Source organism: Equus asinus, chromosome 1, assembly GCF_041296235.1.
Source record: "Equus asinus isolate D_3611 breed Donkey chromosome 1, EquAss-T2T_v2, whole genome shotgun sequence".
NCBI classification, from domain to species: Eukaryota; Metazoa; Chordata; class Mammalia; order Perissodactyla; family Equidae; genus Equus; species Equus asinus.
In genome coordinates this window covers 99,162,035-99,187,952 of record NC_091790.1, presented here as the reverse complement: position 1 = coordinate 99,187,952, position 25,918 = coordinate 99,162,035, and positions in this window count along the sequence as shown.

Here is a 25,918-nt window from a genome sequence, read left to right as displayed (position 1 = left end):
TTGAAACACAGCCATGCCCATCCTCGTGTATCGTCTGTGGCTGTTTTTATGCTAGAACAGCCGATTCCAGCGGTTGTGACAGCGACCTCACAGCCTGCAAAGCTTAGAATATCTGCTACTTGTCTCTTTACAAGAAATGTTCATCCGCCCTGCGCTAGCCCAGCTCCCCAGGTGCCTCTCCTTAGCTTGATGATGTTTTTATTTTTTGTTCTTACTGGAAACATTCGCTGTTGACATCAATAACAAAAACAAAATTGAAGACTTCACCAAAGCACTTGTTCCAGCAAGTTTATAACTAGCCCAGAAAATTACCTTGATAGGAAATCCCGTTACTGACATGACATTCAGACGTAACCGCAAATTTCAGAGAAATGGTACCTTTAGCCATTACGATATTGCAGCTTTATTTACACAGACACTGGGAGGCCTTCCTGTGAATATGCTGTGTGTGTAGGAATCAAGAGGCATAATTGCCATGATTCCACGATTCCATCGAAACCAAATCAAATTTATGGTCAGAGAAAATGCTCCCGCTAGGAAGTCAATGTTATGAAACAGGTCGGAGATCAGCGACCACTCACATGCTGCCAGCTTGCTTTGTTTTCTTCAGAAAGGTCAGAGCAACCTAAGAATTTCAAGATTTCTAAACAACTGCAGAAAATAAAGAACACCAGAATCCAGGAGGTGGGTAACAACTATTTCCTGGAGAATGGATGCAGGAGGGGTTCTCTTGGCCTTCGCAGATATCAGACTCTACTTCAGATTTACTCTTACACATCCTGGCTCACTATGAGACTACTGTCTGGTTTCACAGAGACCTTCTCAGATCAAGGACGTGTGTTGCTGTTACACGACCATTTAATGATGATGGAATTCATCCTTCATGGCAGACTTCTCCTCTGGCAAATCAAAACACTGGATATCATTTGGAGAGACCTGGCCCTCCTCCCAAGCACCACAGTGTCCAAGGCATTGGGGTTTTCAGTCTAACTGCCTCTTGATTGTTTTCTTTACCACCTACTGCTCATGTGAGCCTGGGTGGATAATAACCAATCTGTGCCACAATTTCCTCATCTGTGAAACGGGAATAATCTTGCATTGAGTGTTTCATATGCTTACTGTGCATCAGACTTAGAAGGATGAATGCCTGGCACATGGCAAGCCCCCAAGGCACTTTAGGCATGGCCTGAGGATTGGTCAGCCAGCTCTCTTGGGGTGTCTAGTAATTCAGTCCTGAAAACTTTAAACTACCTAGAAGAATTATTTGTTCTTCCTCAGATGGAACGAATTTTTTTAGTTAAGCATTCTGATTGCAAATAGATAACTATATGAAGTCATGTGTGCTTGCCTAGTGCATGTCCCATGGCAAACTAGGTCATCACACAGAAAATCATTTTGGGGATTGTGTCATGCTCCACGTGTACAGGCAAGAGATTTTGTTCAGCTTCGTAGCGGAGAAAGCACTGAAGTTTGAGTCAGAAGCCATCACTTACCCGTTCTGGGGAAAACTGCTTCTCTCAGCCTCATTTTCATAATTGATAAAATGGAGGTGATCCCTGTCTCATAGGATTGTTGTGAGGGTTAGATAATGTCACGAAAGTCCCTTCCAGTGCTAGACTCTCACTAATGGTTAGTCAGCATTGAGCACACTCATCATTACTCAAGTGATATTTCACAAATAATGCAATGAGTATAGATTACAGAAAGCCACATCTTCGTTTCACATAGTAGGGTACAAAATTAGAACGCTTTCCCTCCTCATGTGCAAAATATATTACCCCAAGTCCTAAACTCACCCATCAAGACGTCCCATCAATGGTGTCGCCTTTCCCATGATAATCCCAAGAACCACACAAATATTTCCTCATCCTGGGAGATCAGATCTGGTTATTGTTGACTCGGGAGAACTGGAATCACTTTCTCAGCAGGCCATCCATTTGTCTCTGGCTACGGGCTGTTACTGATTTCAGGAGGTTCCTCACTCCATGTCTGGAAGGTCCCAGCGGGATCCGTTTGCTGCAGTGCATGCATTTCCACATCCAGTCCAGCAGCAGTTTATCTACATAAAGGGATTAGGAGAGAGGTTCCCCCATCCACCTCCATATAATGTCACTCTCTTTAATCATCACACCAAGTCACTGTGGACCTCCACTCCAAATGTAACAGCTCACTAGAGACGCATCTGTATCCACTAACTCAGGAAGCCATTTCCCCAAGTCCCAGCTACTTTGGAAGGATGGGCCAGAAGTTCCAGTACCAGGCACAGGCTACATCCCTCACCAGCTCATCTCTAAGAACTTAAGCAGGGACACAACACTTCGGCTTATTTGCCTCCACTGTGTCACTACCCTGGTACTGGACGCTGAGCATCCCTGGCTCTCCACTCCCACTGCATTGCTGGGTTCAGGGTCCAGGTTTTTACCCCTTCCCCTTCCTGATTTTTGTGTGTTGCTCTTGTCTTGCCAGAGACAGAATGCATTAGTCTTGGCTTTTTGCAAGACAAGTGTGGAAAAATTTTAGACTTACTGCTTGTGAATACACTTTTGCATCTTCAGTAGGTCTTTTTAATCATGCAGTGTCACTGGAGACAGGGGACAAATGGCCCATAGTTTATTACTTCCCCTATGATAGTGAGCATTTGAATAATGGACTCAAGTGCATTTTGATGAAAGGAAGAAGCTAATCCCAGGGGTGAATGACCAGGAAACACTTCCTCAGGGGTAACTGGAAAGGTAGACAAGGATCAGTGTCACTCATGGGATTAGGCCTCAAGTGGGTGATGGGAAGGAAATTGGGATGAAGGTGCTGAAGTTTATTACACCAAACAACATAATTCCCCAACCAGAAATGAGAAATACCCAACACTACCCACTTGCCTCTAGAAAATTGAGATCAATACAGAGAAAGGAATTTCTCTCTGCTCATACAAGGGATCATTGAGTGATCTGGTCATTGTTATGGTTAATCTTATACATCAACTTGACTGGGTCACAGGGTGCCCACACATTTGGCCCAACATTATTCTGGATGTATTTTTGAGGGTGTTTCTGGATGAAATTAGCATTTAAATTGGTAGACTGAGTAAAGCGGATTGCCCTCCCTAATGTGGGTGGGCCTCATCCAATCAGTTGAAGGCTTGAATAGAACAAAAATGCTGAGGAAGAGGGAACTCCTTCTGCCTAATTACTTGAGCTGAGACGCTGATCTTTTCCAGCCTTTGGAGTCGGACTGCAACTTCACTGTTCTGGAATCTCAAGCCAGAGATTCAAGAAAATCCCTTGAATTTCTTTGGCTTGAATCTGGAACTTAGACTGTGGGTTCTTCTGGTTCTCAGGCCTTCAGGCTGAGACCAGAGCTTCACATTGACTCTCCAGGTCTCCAGCTTGCCAACTGCAGATCTTGGGACTTCTAAGCCTCCATAATCATGTGAGCCAACTTCTTATAGTGGATCTCTTTCTGTATATCCACATCCTATTGGCTCTGTTTCTCTGGAGAACCCTGGCTGATCCAGGCACCACGCTGCTTTCCCATCATCGGGGTGCAGTCTCGTGTGGTGCGCTGAGGAGACTCTGGGTTTGACAGTCTACCTCTGCCCAGGCATAGCTCCAGGATTTAGACAATTCTTAGGACCATTGGTTTTAACATCTTCACCTGTGAAATGGGATATGAAAAAATAATTGTGCACAAAAAATGAAACTGTATCATGGGAAACCAGCTAACAAAGAAGTATTACTTTCTGGGTTTTTACCTTTTCTATCAGAAGTAACTCAAAGGCACATGTTGAAATTCAATGTTAGCATGTCTAGCCATCGATTATGTCTTCACATCTCTAAATCCAGTCCTTCTACTAGAGTTATCTCCTCAGAGATGAATTTCACATGAAATGAATGAAACTGAAGCTCCAGGTCCTGACCCTCGCGCAGACCCCTACCAAGCCCAGGAAGGAGCCCTAACAATGTGCGCCTGTGGTCGTGTACATTCTGTAAAATTTGGAACAGTAAGTCATTTTGATCACAGTTGGGTAAAGTCATTGTCTCTGACTTCCGCATCACACTCACCCTTGTATGGGGTGGCAATGGAGAAGCCTGCAGCCATTCTGGGGACCCGGTTAATGGGAAGTTGCGTCGCCTTTAGTTTAGATGTAGTGGGATAGATTTATGCGGCTCGCAGACACTTCCAAGCATATAACTAAGTTATTGAAAGCTGGCCCTGTGTGGAAATGGCTTTTGGAAATATCCCTTCTTCCCACAGTGCCGAGACAGCCAGCATTGTGACGAAAAGATGCAGCACAGTCTTTCTGTCACGAAGTAATTGGTAACAGCACTCAGCACTGGAGGCAGGTGGCAGGTAGAAGACAAACCGTGTTTGAAATGTACAGAGTCAGAAGCTCGTCTGAGGGCAGTTCTTCCAGCCATCAAGTGAGTAACAGTAAGCAGACAATTCGGTTCTCATAGATCCTAGGAACTCTCTCCTGGGAGGAATAGACTCAAGGATGAAGCCTACATGTATATAAATGCACTAAGATTGTTTCTTCTTTGTGATGGCAATTCATGCAGGCTAGCACGGATCAGAGCCCTGTGACTAAAGGGCACACACCCATACGGGCTGTAGATCTCTGTTTGAACGTTTCATGTTTTACATGCTTCTAACAGGTCACACCTAAAACATCTTGTCCTGAGGATGTGTAGGAATTTCAGATGAAAGGCCATGCAAAATTGCCCCAACACAGCCAAGCAGGCTAAAAAGCCAAGTACCCCGGTGGTAAAACATTTGCATCTTCATCATACAGTTAATGCACGCAGTTTAAGAATAATTTGATTATACAGTGGTATTCAACAAAGCAAACATTCTACACTGTGCTGGAACTGCTCCAGTTAGGCATCACTAATCAATTACAGATTATTTAAAATCAATTATTGCAAAAGAAAACTAATAATTCTCTGAAATCTTATTACTCAGATATGAATGTACTTGGCAGACATTCTTATGTTTGACAATAATGAAAAAATTTATGACATTAATCATAAACACTTGTGAAGCTAAGTGAAACACTTCTGAACTATTCAAGAATAGAAAAATTTTGATTAAGCCTTTTTTTGAGGAAGATTAGGCCTGAGCTAACATCTGCTGCCAATCCTCCTCTTTCTGCTGAGGAAGACTGGCCCTGAGCTAATATCCGTGCCCATCTTCCTCTATTTTTTTTTTTAAAGATTGGCACCTGAGCTAATAACTGTTGCCAATCTTCTTTTTTTTCTTTCTGCTTTTTCTCCCCAAATCCCCCCAGTACATAGTTGTATATTTTAGTTGTGGGTCCATCTAGTTGTAGCACGTGGGACATCGCCTCAGCATGACGTGACGAGTAGTGCCATGTCCGTGCCCAGGATCCGAACGAGCGAAAGCCTGGGCCGCTGCAGTGGAACAAGCAAACTTAGCCACTTGGCCACGAGGTCAGCCCCCATTTTCCTCTATTTTATGTATTATGCCTGCCACAGCATGGCTTGACAACCGGTGCATAGGTCCGCACCTGGGATCCGAACCCATGAACCTCAGGCCGCCAAAGTGGAATGCATTAACTTAACCACTGCACCACTGGGTCGGCGCTTGAGTAAACTTTTTAGATGAAAGCATGAATTGTCTTTCTAGTCTCTCTATGGAAAAATATTCTTATATGAATAGGTGGTTGAACAGTCTACAAGTAAAAATACGGGAAAAAGTTATTCTAGAGTTACGTCAGGAGGGACATTGTGTTATTTTCTGGATTTTGTGATATTTGAGGTATTTATCATCCTTTATAAGAATTTTTTTGTTTATGATAATTTTACCCTTATTCTAATGAACTACTTACTTTTGTATTTAACTTTATATTCATAATTTTATAATCCTTTTCTTCATGAGGAACCTCAGATTGAGAAAGCTTCAGATCCCACAGTACCTAACAGCCCCTGCTCCCAATCCACCTGGCTTTGAGGGGAAGGGGTTTTCCTACTGAAGATTCATTTTATTACTCTCTAGAGGCAGCAACATAGAGTAAAATTGGATCAGAAATTTCTTAGCTGATTATGTTGTAGTTGTTACATGACAAATGGATATGACTGAAGATATACATTTCTTTAAAAAGTTGTGTTTATTGTTGTTTATTTTTTCTAGAGTATGCAGCCCCTGGTACATAGTTAGTGCTCACTGGATGTTTATTTAACTGAAATATTGACTTTTGTTGGAAATGTTATTATTCTACCTCTATTATTAATGTATCTCTTTACAGAATAGGGCATGTGTTGGCTCTAAATTAACCTAAACTGAATTCAAACAGTCAGGTTTTCTTCATTAAATTATAAGCCCTCCTCTGTAGCAATTAGGTTGTTTCAAGATAAATGGTGTTGGGATAAAAACTTAAAATAAGAAATAATCTTTGGGCCAGTCCCAATAGCCTAGTGGCTAACTTCGGCACACTCTGCTTTGGCAGCCCAGGTTTGGTTCCCAGATGTGGACCCACACCACTCATCTGTCAGTAGCCATGCTGTGGTGGCAGCTCATGTACAAAAAAAGAGGAAGATTGGCAGCAGATGTTAGCTCAGGGTGAATCTTCCTTAGCAATAATAATAATAATAATCTTGCCATCAGAATTGCAGGATGTCACCTCCAGAGGGGACCCCAGAAATCACCTGGCACAATACCTTCATTCGACAGAGCCTGACTCTGGAGCTCAGAGCAGGGAGGGGCATGCTGGCACTCTTCAGAAAGGTTAGGACGAGACATTCAGAAGTGTGTCCTCCCCCTTCGATGCTCTTTCCTCACAGTCCTTCCCTTTCTGCATTCCATTCCATTACTGGGCTCTCTTCTGGCTGTAAGCAAACATGTTCTTTTAAGACAATGTGGTCTCATGTTTGGTCAAGAAAACATGTCCATTGTAGTAGTAATTGCAGCGAAAGCAAAACAAATCATCTCTGTATTTGACCTGCCTCAAACAAAGATATTCTGAAATGTTTGCCAGAAAACCTATTAGATGGGCAATTCCAACCAATTTCTTGGATCAAGTTGAGAAAACAAGTCACGTATTTACTTACATTTCCAACCAAACCTTTTTGTCCCTGCTCTGCTGATGGCCTTGGTGTGGCAGTGGCTCCACTAATTTAGTGGAAAGAATTAATGAAAGGCTTCTTGGCTTCTTCTATTAAGATTAGCAAAGGTTTAAAGCTGAGTAAGTTATGAATCTCCCTGACATTGCTCCAGCACTGCTCAATGCTTCCAACTTGGGCCTCCACAGCCAAGTTATGCTATCAAATGTCAACTTCAATTTCCTTTATTTAAAAATATAGTTGCTGAGTGCCTTCTGGAAGCTTCTGGACATTGGTGCTCAAATAGGGAAGAGTCATGTCTTCAAGGGCCCACCAACATGGCAGAGATGGCGGGAAAGCTTGTCCTATAGAATGTCGAGCTAATAAAACCCCTTAACTGGGTTGACCTCTCCCCTTGCATTCACTCCAGGACCAAACCAAGCTTCATGACCATGAGTAAGACAGTCCCCAGTGCCCCCATGGCCAAGATTGGCTGGAGAGATAGAGATCCTATTCTGCTGCATAATTGGATAGGAGACCAAGGTTGTCAGTTCTAAGTATTGTTTAAAAAGCTTTGCCATTGAGAAAAATCGGAAAAATTAGTATGATTAAATCCATTTCCAAGGGCCTCAGGAGGATGGCTGGGGTGAAAAGCCAGCCCATTTGTATTAGAGTTAAAGGGAACTTGAGTGGGCTTAAACTTCACTGGAAAATTCTACTTGCTCCCACCTCTCCACCTACTGACAGGCAGTCCCTCCTCCCCGGATGACCTCCATGGCCTTTTGTGAAAGGCTCCCAAATACATCTCTGTTTCTTTGGGGTCCCTATGCTGCACTCTCTGTGCTGTGTGGGATCCTGTGCAAGTATCTACAGCACAGATAAGCCTAAGCACATACCGTTCTACAGAGCCTAATGAGCACAAAAACCCACAGCAAAAGAAAGAAGGGGAGCAGTTGCCATTGAAGGATTTCCGTTGCTTATATATCAATTTTCCTCACCCCAGAGCCATGCCACCTTGGACTGGGATTCCACCCATCCTTGAACTTCAAAGTGAAGCCATTTCACAAGTGGTCAGCTCCCGCCTGGGAAAATCCCAAACAACCCCAGAGGGAGAGGTAAATAGAGTTTGTTTTTCCATGGGTCATATGGTTTCCTCTGAGTCTGCCTTTGATTTACTCGATGATTCAAAAGATATCTTAAGTCTAACTTGCTGTGGAGAGATGTTTATTTCTATTCCGCCCCCTCACAAAAAAGCCCTAGTTTCTTCCTTCCTCAGAATAAAACTATACATTCTGATAACTGAACATTTTCTGAAAAGTTATTGTCTGTTGAAACTGTTGATGTAGACAAGTGGACACACCAACAAATCTGACGATTCTGGGCTGTAGTGTCGCCAGGCTGTGTCAGAACTGCACGGGGAGAACTCCTTGTCTCTTCTTCTCTAGAATGTGGAGCACACGGGGGACAGAGGCCTCAGGAGGTACCAGATCCAAAGTCACCCGCCTGAGGAAATGACCTAAAGGTGCCATTCAGGGATGGCAGGTTTGAAATGGAGCCAAAGGGGCTGAGAGCGGAAAGGGAATGGGGGAGACCGCTTCTGCAGGAATAAATGACCGCGATCAGGGAGGAGGAGAGCAGCAGGATGTTACCCAGCTCTCAATCTTGGGAATTGATGATAAACTCTCTGGCTGAGGTCTGGCTAGGCACGCAGGATGCACATACACTGCTAATTAGCATCATTCAGAATGAGGCTTAGGGTGGAGGGTGTGCACATCCCATGACCCAGCATGTGCACTTCCGGGCATGCCTCCTAGAGAAACCATCACAAGTGTGCATCCAGGGACACACAGGAAAATGGCCCACAGTAGCAAGATGGGAAACCACCCAATGTCCATCAGAGGTCGGGAGACAAGACACTGATGCACATACATAGAATCAGATAGTCTATTATTAAAAGATACATGAAGCGGTGAGGAAAAATGAACAAATGCCACTTGTGTCATCATAGTTGAATCTAAAACAATGTTGAAGGGTAGATGTCAGTACAAAGAAAACACACAGTCAGACACGATTTATGAAATGGAAAAAATCAGACAAAATGAAACAATCTATTGTTTCGAAATGTATACAGATGTGATAGAGATATTTTTTAAAGCATGAAAATAATTAACACAAAATAGCTAAGAGTGGCTAAGTCAAGGGGGCAGAGGCACCCAGAGGGCTTCAGAGATGCTGTGAGTGGATGGAGGGATGTTGCTGGTCCATTAATTGCACACGTAGGTTATGTACCATTTTTATATGCATCATATATTTCATTGTAATGTAAGGGAAAAAAGAAGAAGAGGAAACAGACAGCACAGCTCATGTCCCAAATGCCTTCCCCTAACATGTAGGAACTAGGAACATTCACTCTAGTCCTTTATATGCCACACATAAAAACAAATAATAAAATGAAGAGAAGTACTCATTTTAAAACGAAAACTACCTACGTGTGAGCGTGCAGCAGTAGACTCCTGGCCTGCCGCCTTCGTCCATCAGTGAGCTTTTTCAACCAGGGGCATCTCACATTCCTCCATCTCCAAACATCAGTCCAGAGCCAGGCACAGAGAAGGGTCCACTTTGTGTTTTTTGAACAAACCATGTGACAGTAAAGGGAGACCTTTATTCTTCCTAGAAATAGAAGTCCCCCAAAGGGGCAAGACTGAGCCTTATTGTTATGATTTTGGAGGAGAGATGCGCACACAAGGACATCCTAGACAGTGGATAGCAGAGGCCTTGGAGTTGCTAAGAACAGTGTGCTGGCAGACTAGTCATTTCCTGGTCTCCCCTGGATCTTCTTCCCTGACTGCAGCTCATCCCTTGTGAGTGAGACCTTATTAACTCGGAAACAACCAACTCTGAAAGCACAGAAGCAAGGCAGTGACAGGAGCAGAGGGAAGAAGGAAGGACAAGGACACTTCCAGCCAGTGTAACGGCGGGCAGCTCAAACCTCAATCCTAAAAATGCTCCATGGTGATAAGAGAGCCAGGGAGAGGGCAGGTGTGGGCGCCCCCTGTCACTGTTGCAGTCACGTGGGGGCTCTGCTGGTTTCTGTCGCTCCAGTGCTGGCCAGGAGGGTTCTGGAGCTTCACCTTTATCTTTCTTCTCACCCGGAGTGGAAATGCTCCATTGCTGGGTCATGTAATGACCTTCAGCCACAGACCATGGATCATCCTCATAAGTGAGAACAGAGTGCAGCCTTCAGGGACAGACAAGAGCCACTCCAGTCAGAGAGAGATTGGGAGCACTGATTGCTGCTGCCATGAGCAGTTCCTACCCAAGCCTCAGCTATTCTCCATCCCTTAGCTTATCAAATTTTCACTTATTTGAAGAAGGGGAAAAATAAACTGTCTTATAGCCTTCAAAGTCCTACATGGGTTGAGATTCTTTAGTATAAACACCCCAAATTTGCTGTGTTTGTCTGTTATAACAGCTTCCTCCCTCAGGGAATTATGCCTCTTTTCTAGTTAGGGGAAGGGAACTATGATAAAAGGAGAGAAATTCAGTGAAGCACAGAAGGGCAGACAAACAAATCTTTAAACAGTACAACTTGGAAACATGAGAAATAGTAGTAGTCTGGATCCAAATTAGAACTCGATCCCCGTGGATGACTCATGGATTTTCCAGCCTGAGGCTACCGTCTTCAGACCGCGTGTATACCCCAGATGAACCCTGCCAGGCACTCTCCTCCACTTGTCAGAGTCCTACATCTAGAAATCAGAGACTATCAGAGCCCAAAGGACCCTCTGAGGATATCTAGTCCTTTCAAAGATGCTGAGGGCTCTTGCATTGTGACTCCCTGGCATTCTCCCTGGCCCACATCACAAGGAAAGTTTGAGACCAGGCAGAGGCAGGACCCCATGAGCCAGGGCAGGTCTGCTCCTCAGCCTTCTGTATGCTTGAACAAATAATTCTGCAGCTCAAGGTGGTTTTGAAAACCATGGATCTCATAAACACTCTCAGATAGAAATGGAAGCCAACCCATGACAATGGATTCTCCCAAGATCCAAACCCACAAACTGTATCGAAGCACGCGTGGCAGATGGCCATGGGTTTCCCAAGCTGCAGTCCAGTGCCCTTTGACTTTGTGAGGCTGCCCTAGATTATCCCCTTAGCCATGGCCTTTCTACCCAGCCCAGCAAACACCAGGGAGCAGATGTAATCCACAAGTGTGTCTGGGCATGCCTCATCAGGAAGAGGCTGAGGACTTTGGTTCAACAACATGACTATTTGGTAATGGGATCTTCTGGGACCTGGAAAACCCTATCGTTATAATGCCTCCTTCATAGATGCCTGGAGATGTAGCACTGCCAAGTCATGCCTTTGTCACAGCACTGACTGTGTCAGGATGCGCCTGGATCAAGCATCCTAATAGCATGCAGTCTTTGGGATTCTATGACTGGACATGGAATATTTTCCCTGAGATTCAGGACACAGTTGTTCTCCTTGTCTCCCCTCACAAGTCCAACGGGGTGAAGGCAAATAGCCTAGGAGGGTGCTGTACATGCCCTGTTTGCATCACAGCCAAAGAGCCCCGAACTCAAAGAACCCCAATCTGTTATAAGGGGCGATAAACCAGCTGCCCTTTGCCCCAGGGGAGATAATGTATTTAAGAGACTAGACAGTAAGCAAACCCACCCTTTGCTTCGAAGAAACACTGTCTGCCTTCTCAGGTCATTCCCACTTCCCACCTCCTTGTACAGGTGGTCTGCAACCACAGCTGTTGACACCCACAAAAAGGGCAGAAACATGGGCGACCCCTGAAGAGTCGTCTCCCAACAACTAAGTCTGGCTTTCCCAAGGTTTACTTTTCATAGTTTTGTTTAAAACATGTTTCCTCTGTACCTAAACATTACCAAATCATCCTCACAACTTCCAGTGTCTTAGCGTCTCGATTAGAGTTTGCTTCTTGCAACCAGAATCATCACAGGTACTTTTTCAGATTGTGCGTCCTGGTTGATGGCGGGGTTGAGGAGTCACTTCAGAAACATCTCATTTGTCACGAGTATTACGGACACGGTCATATAACTTCATGTGTTCTTTGAAATATTCAAGCTCACCAGGAACTCAGTCATCCCACTAACCACATACTCTATGTTCAAAAATGTCCGTGGAGGACACGAATGTTTCCTAAACACAGATCAGCTTCAAAATCCCTGCTGTGAATCATTTGACCAGAGTAAAGTGCTCCAGCATGCTTGATCATTTCAAGGTTTGCAAGCAAAGCCCCTGTGAAAATCACTTGTCTGTCTCTTTGGCTCTGAGTCTGGGTAGGGCACTCCAGCGCTCTACTATTCCAGTGTTCTAGCCATTGCAGGAAGGAAGGGCATGCTGTTGGTAAAGGTTGACTTTGTGGCTGTAATTTAAATATTAAAGAAGGATGGGGAAATTTTATTTCCTCTCTTTTTCTTCTTTTTTTTAAAAATTTTTGTCAGGGTAGGTTGGAAACACAGGGGTACAGGCATTTGTAAATACTGTGTGCCAAGCAAGAAGATGATCAAATAATTTTGTTGTGGTTGATTTTTCTTTTTCAGCTTGTTATAGGAAGCAAACAAACAAAAATCCTAACAGACTTTGTGCTGTATTTCTTTTGAAATTCAAAAACAGATTGTTTCTTGTCTCCCTTTATGGAAGCCATCCATGGTTCTGCATGTTTGAGGAATGTGTTGCTTGTAATTTCCCAGGCCACATTAAAGAAAGAAAAACATGATTAAGTTAAAGCATGATTGAAAATGTTCTAACCCGTGGGCCAATATGGGATAGTCTTTGATTAACTCAAACAGGTTAATTTCTTGTAACCAGGGCCAGTCGTGGATGGAGAAATGGGTCAGGCTGGACCCAAGCAATTAATGGGTGGATCCTGCTGTACAAGGTCGCTGTCCTAGAATGCGATTGTGCCCACCTCTGTTGGACTGGCATAGCTCTACCTCTACCCTGAGCAATGTTCTGCTGACCTACATCCAGATGTGCCTTAAGGAAAGGCCCCACCCCTGACCCCAGGCGGGACCCAGAGTTTCCTGAATGACCTGACCTTCCAAGTGATTTTATAAATCACTCAGATTCATAGAAATCCATTTTCTGCTCATGTTTTTGTCCAATCTACATTGTAATCCTTCCGTTGCCCTTTTAATGTGATATAAAAGGCGGTGTTTCAAAATTTACCTGCTTTGCTCAACCCTACAACGGGAGCACCCAGCACAGGGCATAGTTACTAATAATTCATCAAATGAACGAATAGTATTATTCATTCCAATATTATTGTAAGATTTAGAGTGCCATTTAACTTCTCCACGTATCCATTTTAACCTTTTATAAACAGGAGTAATGACATATTTTAAGTTTAAGTGAATCTCTTTGTACATCATATCAGACTTTGTACTGTATTTTTTAAAATAAATTTATATTTTAAAAATAATCATTTATACTAAGAAGAACAATTGTTCTTTAAGGGAGTAATATCTCATTTGCTTCCAAGAGTTAAAGAAGAGCAGGGCAAACACGATTATTCCTATGTATCTAGGGTTGAGATATTTCAATTTGAAGAACAGACACTGGACACCAGGCCACTCAAGCACAAGTGGAAAATCATTAGCTCAGAGAACAAAGTAGCTCAGGGATCTTCATCTTAGCCCTGACCCAGAGCTCGAAGAAGCTGAGTGGGGCCCAAGTCCTCCTTCTCCCTCTCAACGTCTCTGCCTCTTTCCTCAGGTTTGGCTGCAACCTTAAACAGCTCTGCTCTCATGGTTATAATACGGCTGCCAGCAGCTGCTGGGACTATGGCCTCTCACGTTCACGTGGGAGGTGGTTTGAGGAACCCCTCCCTTCCCAGAAACGCCGGTAAACCCCTATTCATACTTTGTTGATCCTAACTGGGCACTGTGACCATTCCAGAACCTGCCTCATGGCCAAAAGCATGGGTAAACTCACTGGCTTCAGCAAATTGAGGTTCACCTTGGAGCTGGGAATGAGGTCAGTCTCAACCGAACCATAAATTTTAGAATAAGGAACTAATTGGTGGTTCTGCCAAAACAAAATCTTACTGCAGTTATCAAAAGGATGGGGAACGGGTGTTGCTCATATAAAACAACCACAAATAATGACGACAAATAATGGCCCCATGTATATACCATGAAACTGGTATTCGGAGCCGTTAAGTAACTTGCCTAAAATCACAGAGCTCTCAGGTGTTTGCGTTTGTATTTTTTTAAATGACAAATTCATTACAGCTCTTTTTTCACCTGATGATCATTGAAGATGCAATCTGTGGACAAAGTGATGCAGACTATAAGTAATTGCTGAGTTTTAGGTGAAGGAGAGATGATGGGAGAAGACGGGCCCAAAGGCTGATTTCTCCTACCTCACCATCTATTGCAGAGAGCTTTGGTTTTAGCCAGCACTTCCCACGCAATCCTGTGCTAGAGGCTGAATGTGCGTGTCCCCCAAATTCATACGTTAAATCCTAAGGCCCATTGATGATTTTAGGAGATGGGTCTGTGGGAGATGATTAGATTGTGAGGGTGGAACCCTCATGAATGGGACTAGCGCCCTTATAAAAAAGACCCAAGAGCTCCCTCAGCCCTTCCACCATGTGAGGACACAGTGGGAAGACAGTCTGTGAACCAGGGAGCATAGCCTCTGGAGCCTTGATCTTGGTCTTCCAGCCTCCAGAGCTGTGAGAATAAATGTTTGCTCTTTATAAGCCACTCAGCCTACAGTAACTTGTTATAGTGACCAGAACAGTCTAAGGTAGCTGGCAAATCCATCTTTTTTTGTTAAGTTGAGATCCATAGAGAAACAACGTAAAGGCCAAAAGATGACTGATGAACGTGATGCATAGCTACAGCTAGCAATTGAAGAATCTACTTCCCTGGTCTTAGATAATCCAGGTCACATAATGGCCCTGATGATGTGAAGGGTTACCAGGATGCTCAATTGCATTTGAATTTCAGATGAACAACAAACAATTTTTAGTATAACTACACCATAGATATTGCATGGGATAAACTTTTAATAAAAAATTATTTTTTAACTGAAATTCAAATTTAACTGGGCACGTTGTATTTTAATTTTGCTAATTCTAGGAAGCAAAGCATCTCACATGAACAATTGCAAAAGTCTCCAAAATGCCTTTCTGATCATGTGTTTCAGTGTCCTGGCATTTGAGGTGCCTGAGGAGCTAGTGCAAGCTCAACTTTGCATCTTCATTCTCCAGAATGCCCTCCCACACCTTTCTTCAGTCACCAAAAGTTCCTTGTTCTTTTGAACAGGTCATGCATTTCACTTACTATCTCCACCATTTGGCCTGCCATTATCCACTTTTCTTCTCTTTCTAGAAACTCTGTTGGAAATCTAGATCAAATGTCACATCTGTGGTTCCTTCCCTGGCTCTCCCAAGCACAATTAGTCATTCTATTAAATTAAGAATATCTTTAAATGAGGAATTATTTAAAACATAAGTGCATCATGAGTGTTGATTCGGAACAGAGACTAGGGTTTCAAAAGCAGCGAGAGAGCAGGGAGAGTGAAGGTCAGGGAAGCCTCCACTGAAAGTGGTTGGTTCTCAGGAGATCTCTGGGAACCTGCGAGATTCCCACAATGTGGAGTGCTCCCACTGCCTCTCTTGCCTACAGCAGCAAGGCAGATGGCCCTCCAGAATTTTCTGGGAAGTCACCCAGCCCTGCACATTGCCCTAGAGAATAATGACTTCTCTGTTCACACCTTGAGGGAGTGCCTCTTGCTGGTGTTCTCAAGTGTAGGACCATAGATAGAAGGGAATATGGTCAATGCAGTTGCCAGCTTCTTTTTGGAGGGCAGGAAGGGGTGGTGAGGCCTAGTCCACAACATGCAATTTAGCACATCACCTTTGGGTTGAAGACAGGGTAAATTGATTGCAATTGTTCATTTACTGGGTATATGGGTTTGCCTTGGACAAAGATGGTACCTTACATATTCTTGAATTTGAAATTTCCAGCACAGTGCTCAGCAGATATGGAATGAATGAGTAAGTAACTGAATGAATAAATCAACTAAACTTTGAAATATAAATATAATATAAAACCTACTTTCTATCATCAGCTTCACATATTATCTTTGTTCTTTGTCAAATTCACTCTTAACCAGTCTCCATATTTTTATCACTAAATCTATATAAACATCTCACCTCCTTTTTTGTCTTGTTAGTAATTAATGGGGCATTCCAACTGAAGGTAGCTCTGTAGGTTGTAACAGCTGTTACAAATAAAAGTTCTTCTTTTGAAGGACATGTTAATAATTATTAATTATATCACATTAAGCAGCATAGAAGGGACTTCTTTTGTCTTTTGGGTAATAGCTTTCTTTTCTATGATGTTGTAGCTATTTCTTAGTAAATAAATGGATTTGTTAATTCAAAATCATTGTTTTAACACCACGATTTGTTGAAGCCATACATCCATGCTTCAGAGAGTAAAAACAAAAGAGATTTTCTCTCCCTGTGACTTTATGCCATTTTGGAAAACCAAGACGAGCAACTTAATAATACTTTTAGAAGCCTCTGTTGCTGTTTCAATTTTGGTCATTGTCAATGTACAGGCTTGATTGCATGGGTTCTGAGTTACCCTAATTATTTTTTCTCTACATTCTTGTCATCATTGCCCCTAGTTTTTCTCCATTTACTCACTGGGCACAAACGCTACCACACATTTTTTCTCATGGTCTGTAGTATATAATACTTGTGTGGTTGGCAGAGAACATTATGTCACAAGAGAAAAGCTCTGGATATTAGGACCAGCATTTGCACAAAGTAAATGCTTTACCTTCCTGTCAGCTCTCAGTTTCTTCATCTTGAAAATAATCTGATTTTGACAACATGGATGCTAAGTGTCTGTCCTGCTCAAAATTTTTATTAATGTATAAATTATAGCTTAGCATATTCTGCTCCACTTGATAGAAACATATGAAATGCTTATAAGTTGGATCTGGGAAATCACAGTTACTAATTCGATTTAATACAGAATCAAATTTTCCAAGAATAAACTAGTCCTTAAAATGAATGAGGGAGTGACATCACAGCAACGGTGCAGGAGGAAGCTCCAAGAATCCATCCCTCTACCGCAGTAACCATTGAGCTGGCAACAAAAGGACAGAATCAACTTTTACAAAACTCTGAGATCTAATGAAAACCTTACAACAACCAAGGGAGTATTTAGTGAGGAAAGATGCTTCTAAGTCTCATTTGGAAAGAGTTGTGGTGTTTCTGTTTACCCATCTAGATTCCTCTGTTTTTCAGTGTCTCCACAGTGCCTCCTTGGACTGGAGTGGCTTTCCAGGTGGCATCTAATGAAGTGCCTATAGGGATCTGGGGCAGACACTAGTGGATGGGACAAGCAGCAGAAATTACCACAAGCCTAGGAAGTAGGAGGCTGAGGAGGAGGATTCTTCAGGAGAATAAAGGCTTTGCAGGGCTGTCATATATACTGGGAAGTCTGGAGTTCAGTATGCATGCCCAGGGCCGGACTCATGCCCAGAATAATCACTGAGAGGACCCTAGGTTGTACCTCCGGCTAATCTCTAGGTTTCATGCAAGCAGGAAGTGAAGGCCAAGTCAGGGTTATATGTGGCACAGTTCAGCATTGAGGAGGTGCCCTAGCTCAGATCCAATCTGCAAAGACTAGGAGAATATATTTTTCTTTTCAACTCCATGCATTTCATTAACTCTTCACCAAGTTACTGCTGACTGCTGAGATAATGGAACAGGGACTTCAGTGACCACACAAGACAAGGAATATAATCTTTGCCCAAAATAGTTTGGAAAAATCACTAAACAAATGGATGACTGCAACTCTCAACAATCAACAACATCAAACTCTGGGGAAGAGAGAGAGCCTGGTCTCAGAGTTACTACTTTATAATATTCAACATGCTCAAATTTTGTCAAAAAACTATAAGGCACACAAAGAAACTGTAAAATATGGCCCATTCACAGGAAAAAAAGAAATTGACCTAAAGTGTCCCTGAGGAAGCCCAGACATTGGACTTAGTAGAGAAAGATTTAAATCAACCATCTTAAATATGTTCAAAGAGCAAAAGGAAACCAATGACAAAGAAGTAAAGGAAATCAGAACAATTATGTTTAAACAAATTGAGATTATGAACAAAGAGAAATTATAAAAAGAAACCAAACAGAAATTCTAGAGTACCATAGCTGAAATCAAAACTTCGCTAGAGGGATTCAACAGCACATCTGAGCAAACAGAAGAATCAGTGAACTTGAAGACATGAATGGGTAAAATAATCCAGTATGAGAAGTGGAAAGAAAGTAGATGAGGCTCTGAATGGAAAGTCCACTGGGTCTTTTAGCCTTGGGTCATCAATCTGTTACCTGCTCTTTAGGACATTCCCCTCCTGACCTGAAAAAAGTAGTGCAGCTTCAAAATTCTGCTCTGTACCTCACAGCAGAGTCTAAAGACAGAAGAGCTATAGCTTGTGTTCTTTTGTTTCTGCAAAGCCCTTCTGTGAAGTAAATAAGCAAAATTTTGTCTTCACAAGGCTGAAGATCATGAGTCAGCAAACCTGAAATGGTTTGCCAAAGGTAGACATAACAGACTAAAAACTGGGTTGTCCCAATTCTCAGTCCATGGATTTTTTTATTATCACTTCAAAAGCCAAGTGTTGTTTTGGATTGATTCGTGCCAGCTATGTATTCGGAAGTAGAAATTTAAGTCTGTCAAAGTTTTCTAGCAAACATTATGGATTGTTCTATGAAAATAAAATATTTTCTTCTTATGAATCATTGGAAAGTGACATAAGTCAAGACTTTATGTTAGAATTTACATTTTAATATGTTCATGCTGAACTTGGATCCCTATAATTAATTTTTCTTCCTTGGACAACATTTAGAATTTGATAAAATATAAAATTGACCATCCAATCCTTTAGAGAAGGAAGTTTGACTAATAATTCCTATCCCCTTTTATATTATCGGAGAGACATAATGATTATTATAACTTCTTCTATTAACAATCTCAGTAATAATGTGACCCATATTTTGAGCATTTAGCATGTGCTAGATACTATATCAGCTCCAGGCAGATATGATTTTTTGTAATTGTAGAGCAAACATGTGAAGGAGAATTAATTCAATTTATACATAAGAAAGTGGAAGCTAAAGAGATTAGGAAAATTTGGCAGTATACACAGCCAGGAAATAACTCAACCAAAATTGGATTAGATTACCAAATCCAGTGGCCATATTCTTTCTGTTAGGCTTAATAACTGCCCAAACCCAGTTTGCAGACCATAATGGAGTTTTCTTTTGCTGCGTTAAACCTTATAGACATTGTTCACATCAAAGGAAACTGGATCTACTCTCTGAGTGCATGAACACATTTCAGATGTTTGCTAAATAAATGAGCATAAGGCTGGATGCATGGCAGTCACAAGAAAAGGGAAAACAGGAGATTATGGGGCCAACTTGGTAACTGTGCCCATGTCATCTCGTTGAATCCTCACAACACATGAGGTTACAGCTGAGGAAAGCAGCCAAGGGTGACCCCAGAGCTTGCCAAGACCCCAAAGTACATGCCCGTGTCTGCTTTTGTATGTGGATGGCTTGGGGAGAAAGGAGTCTAAGGCAGGTGGAACAACGAGCGATGAATCACCATTAATGCTGATGTCTGTTTACTACAACTTTTTAAAATGCTGAAGTGAACACATCAGAATGACTTTCAGAGAATAACGTGTCTTCCATTCCATCTCATTCCAAATTTATTAGAAAAGAGGAAGATCAGCTGCCCACATGATCTGTTTGAATGGTGAAAATAGTTGCATTAGAAAACAAACGAAAAGTACAGTTATTTCAATCATTTTACAAGCACATTGGGGCAGGTTTGGGGTTTCTTACTGTCATATTTACTAACTAATCATTATAACAACAGAAAACATAAAGGAATTAAATATCTTGAGCAAACCTATTGAGACAAGATCTATGTCACTATAAAGAGATCTCAAACTATGATTATGTGATGGAAATTTTAAGAAGGAAAGGGATATGTAGAGAGAAATTAATATGTCTAATAACAGTTCGTGGAAATGTGGCAATACTAAACAATTTAGTTCAGCATTAGGAATTTAGAAGTGTTTAAATGCCCATTAATTTCTACACTAACAACAGATAGTGAAAGTGAAAGGCAGACAAGGAGGGATGCAACAGAGATTATGGACACTAACAGAAGAGAACTTTTATTTATTTATTTTTTTAAGATTTTTATTTTTTTCCTTTTTGTTCCCAAAGCCCCCCAGTACATACTTGTACATTCTTCGTTGTGGCTCCTTCTAGTTGCGGCATGTGGGATGCTGCCTCAGCGTGGTTTGATGAGCAGTGCCATGTCTGTGCCCAGGATTCGAACCAACGAAACACTGGGCCGCCTGCAGCGGAGCACACAAACTTAACCACTCGGCCACGGGGCCAGCCCCAGAAGAGAACTTTTAGATGAGAGGAAAGAATGGTGCCTTTCCAAACTTCCTAAACTTTGTTGTAGCTTTCATGAAATTCCAAGCATCAACCTAATCAATCATTTTTCCATATAGGTAATATAGAAAGAAATATGTAAAAAAAAAAATTCTTACACTGCTTTCCAAATTATATTTTCACTTAATAACTAAAATCAAATTATTATTCTTTTTTGAGGAAGATTAGCCCTGAGCTAAACTGCCAGTCCTCCTCTTTTTGCTGAGAAAGCCTGGACCTGAGCTAACAGCCGTGCCATCTTCCTCTACTTTTTTATATGTGGGACGCCTATCACAGCATGGCGTGCCAAGCAGTGCCATGTCCGCACCCGGGATCCAAACTGGCGAACCCCAGGCCACTGAAAAGCAGAACGTGCGAACTTAACTGCTGCACCACCAGGCCGGCCCCAACATCAAATTATTTTTTTATCTCTCCTAATCCTTTATCATCCAAGCAGATGAGAATTGAAAGTGAAAAATAAAACCTTAGCAATCCTAAAATTGATTAAAAAGGAAAAATATCCACCACGTTACTGAATAAGAAAGGATCTTTTAATTTTTAAAGAATAGGAAAAATCACAAAAGATAATAATTCTATACTATAATGCATAAAAATTAAAAAGTGATCTGAGGGCTGGCCCAGTGGAATAGTGGTGAAGTTTGCACGCTCTGCTTTGGCAACCCTGGGTTCATGGTTTTGGATCCCAGAGGCAGACCTACACACCACTTGTCAAGCCATGCTCATCCCACATATACAAAACAGAGGAAGACTGGAACAGATGTTAGCTCAGGGACAATCTTCCCGACACACACACAAACAGTTTAAAATAATCTAAGTACTTTCAGTTTCCAGTCTAACATGTAGAGCTCATAAGTCATCACTCATGCCCACACAAAAATGCACAAACTGAACATCAATAACACTTCTGAGTCCATCAATGCATTGAGGCCACGAATCTAATCATTTCCTGGAAAAGTGGAGAGAGGTGAATACCAAGAATCATAGGTTGCTGGGAGCAGAAGCCCACAACTGGAGCCAGTGCTTAACCCGTAGTTGGTGAATTGCTCGAGACTCAACATGGGCTGGCTTGAGAGTTAAAAATCCAAGGAGTTAAATCTTGGGGTGTTCACATACTTTCTTGAGGTTTTACCTTCAGGAGCTACACCAAGTTCTCAGAGTGATCAGAGAAAAATCCCCTCAAGTTTCCAAAAAGGCAATGAGAAAAGTAACCATTTTGGAATAAATTCAGAGAATTCTATTCTCCTTAAAAAGGTCTGCTCTCAAGGGAAACTGTTTTACCAGCGTCTAAACTACTTGGGTCTTACTGGAGCTTAATAAATGTGGGAGAAGGGAAATACCCAACTCTAACCACCCCTACCTTGTTGTCTTACTTAACTGGGGCTTCCCCCCAACTTCCACATCTTACCACCACATCAGTCAGGCTCCTGTATGATAACAAGGAACTCTAGCTAAAAATAATGCAAAGCTCAGACCTTATATGAGAAGAATCTCTATGGAAACCCAAAGACAGCAGGGAAGACAAAAACAAAGACACTAGCTTAAGTGTTTGCCTCTTACACCATAGCTATAGTAAACAGTAAACACATGTGCACTTCTAGCCAGATAGACATAAGCCTTACACCAAAGGCCTATTTACTTCACTTCCTTTTACTTGATACATCATGTCTGGTTTTACAAGACATGCTAAAAGGAAACCAAACCAAACAAAAACACAGTCAGAAGACACAAGGCAAGCATCAGGACCAGACTCAGATACGGCAGAGATTATGAAATTATCAGACCAGGAATTTAAAATAACTGTGATTAATACTCTCAGGGCTCTACTGGGAAGTGCAGTCAACAAGCAATAACAAATGGTCAAAGTAAGCATAGAGATGGAAACTAAGAATCAAAAAAAGATGGCATAAATCAAAAACACTGTTCCAGAAATGAAGAATGCCTTTGAGGAGTTCATGAGTAGACTGGACACAGCTGAGAAAAGAATCAGTGAACTTGAAGTGTCAATAGACACTTCCCAAACTGAAATGCAAAGAGAAAAAAATAGAATGAATAAAACAGAACAGAATATCCAAAAATTGTGGGATAATTACAAAGGTGTAACATACATATAATGATAATACCAAAAGAAGAAAGAGAGAAAGGAACAGTAGAAATAGTAGAAGTAATAATGGCTGAGAATTTTCCAAAATTAATGACAGATGTCAAACCACAGATCTAGGAAGCTCAGAGAAAACCAAGAAGGATAAAGATTTTTTAAAAGCTACACAGGTTTATCACATTCAAACTTCAGAAAATCAAAGAGAAAATCTTGAAAGAAGTTGAAGAAAATAAAAGCATTATTATAGAGGAACAAAGATAGGTATAACATTGGACTTCTCTTTAGAAACCATGCAAGCAGGAAGAAAGTAGAGTAAAATATTTACAGTGTTGAAAGAAAAGACCAACCACCTAGAATTCCATATCCAGTGAAATTATCCTTGAAAACTGAAGGAAAAATAAAGATTTTTCTCAAGCAAAAATTGAGAGAATTTGTCACCAACAGACCTGCCTTGCAGGATATGTTAAAAGAAGTTCTTCACAGAGAAGGAAAATTATGAAGGTAAGAAACTTGTATCCACACAGAGAAAGGGAGAGCATTGGAAAATGAAGAAATCAAGGTAAAATAAAATCTTTTATTTTCTTATTCATAACTGGTCTAACAGAAAACAGTTTGTTCAAAACAATAATAGCAATATACTAGCTGATTATAGCTATGGATAAGTGAAATTAGTGATAACAATGTTATGAAGGAGAGGAGGGAGGAATTCAAAATACTCTGTTATAAGGGCCCTGCACTACCCATGAAGCATGCTTGTTATTTGCGAGTAGACATAGGTTACTTGTAAAGGTATATTGCAAACGTTAGGGCAACTACTACTACCTCTAATAAGGAGGATATGCTAAAATAAAATTGATGGGCTAGGAGAAAAGAAACAATGGAATCATATAAAATACTCAAATAAGACCAAAGAAGGCAGAAAAAGAGAGGAAAGCAAAAAAATTAAAAAGAACGAAGAATGAAGACAATGAATAGAAAACAGTCACAAATATGGTAGATGTTAATCCAACTGTATCATTAATCACTTTAAATATGAGTGGTGTAAGTATACCAATTAAAAGATAGAGACTTTTAGAGTGGATAAAAAACTGAGAGCTAACTATATGTTATCTATAAGAAACTCACTTTAAATACAAACATACAAATAAGTTAAGAGTAAAGGTATAAAGTAAGATATAGCATGCTAGCACTAATCAAAACAAAGGGAGAGTAGCTATCTTAGTTTCAGACAAAGTAGCCATCAGAATAAGGAAAAATATCAAAGCTAAAGAGGGTCATTACCTAATGATTCTTAGATAGGAACTTATCTTAGATAAATTCTAGGATAAGGAACTGTCCTTAGATAGGAATCCAAATTTACCCAAACTCTCCTGCAAGGGAACCATTAAGCCAAGGAATTAACATATACTCTTATCCAGGGCTTTGAAAACTGCTCCAGCCCTTGAAGAAGCAAATGTAAATTTGCTCCATAGGACGCTTAGCCCAAGGCACAAAGACTTCCCACAAACAAACCACATCTCCAATAATGAGTTGGTAATCCAAAATTACAAAGCACGTGAAGAAATACAACATTGTAACAAGACTTGGGGGCCACAACAAACATATGGACTAGAACTTCACAAAAAGAACATTTAGGAGCAATCAATAAAAACTTGTGTGTGTGTACATATGAGAGAAAAATAAATATAACCTGTAATTAAAGAATAATGTAGTAGGCAATTTCTTTTTCAAAAAATGAAATTAAACTTCTAGAACTAAAAATACATGAATATATGAATGAAAACCTCCATGGATGGATTAAAAAACAAATAAGACACCACTAAAGAGAGACCAATTGAACTAAAAGACAAAGCTGAGGAAATCATTTGAAGTGCAGCACAATGAAATAAAAAGATGGAAAATCTGAAGGATTGGTTAAGAGATATGGTGAAAACAATCCCTGTGAGATATAAAAGGCCATACAGCCTGGTGTTGAGAATGTGGGGACAGTGGAACAATTACTTGGATCAAATCCCATAGCTACCCCTCAATGGCTGTGTGAACTTGGGTGAGTCACGAGACCTCTCTACATCCAGTTTCTTCAGCTGTAAACATAGATGATAATACAACCTACCTCACAGGGTTATTGTGATGGCTGATGTGGTAAAACAGATATAATATTTAACATAAAATAAACGAAGTGGAAAAGTGTATAGTTGATGGTCAATAAATGATAGTTATTATTAACTTTTCTTAATAACAATATACGTTCAAAATCATAAATAGGAGATATGAGAAAAAATAGAGGAGAGGAAAGAGAATAAGAAAATTTCTGAGAATTTGTTGTATTCAAAGACACTCAGATGTTCTCAAATTTATAAACACATTATATGACAAGGATAGAATCTGGCACTGAAAAAATTATCTGAATGAATAAATGAGACTTGCTTAGGATAAATAATAGCAAATATAAACTTCAATAAATGTGTTTGTGCATCTATATGTCTGCATGCATAGGTACACGTGTGTGCACATGTGTATACCCATATGTATTTGATGGTGTCTGTGTATATGTGTACATTTGTGTGTGCAGGGGTGCATGTGCACATAAACTGCAGAACACCAGAGCCACAGCAAAAGCTCAAAAAGTAATATAGAAAAAAGGCAGATAACTCCCTTCCTCTCCCCCAAAATGAGTATTAGAATGGAGCAGACGTCTCTTTAAGCAAAAATAGATTTCAGAAGACAACAGAATACTAATTTCAAAGGTTTGAAAAAACAAAAACAACAGCTGGCAATTTAACCAAATCATCTTTCAAGAATGAGTGAAAAATAAATTTTTTAAAGGACGAGCAAATTTAACCTTGTTGATAGGAGAGTTACAAGATGATTTGCTTCAGTTAGAAAGACATTAGTCCTAAAATGAAAAAGTGGAATACAAAAAGAACTAGGAAGCCTATACATTTCTAAATGTATTGGTAAGTCTAAAAAGCATTGATAAAAAAATATGTACTTGTGATGTTAGCTCAGGGCCAATCTTCCTCAACAAAAAGAGAAAAATGTACTTATGTGTATAAAATTATCATCCAGAGTGGGTTTATAAACAGAAAAAGTCTCCACCATGAATGGGGCTGCCTTCCCAGAGCTGTATTTGGGCTGACTTGTTTAAATTCTGCTGCCAACAAGGTGCCTTGGAACTTACATCCTGACCCAGCCACCAAGAAAGTGAATGGTTATTTT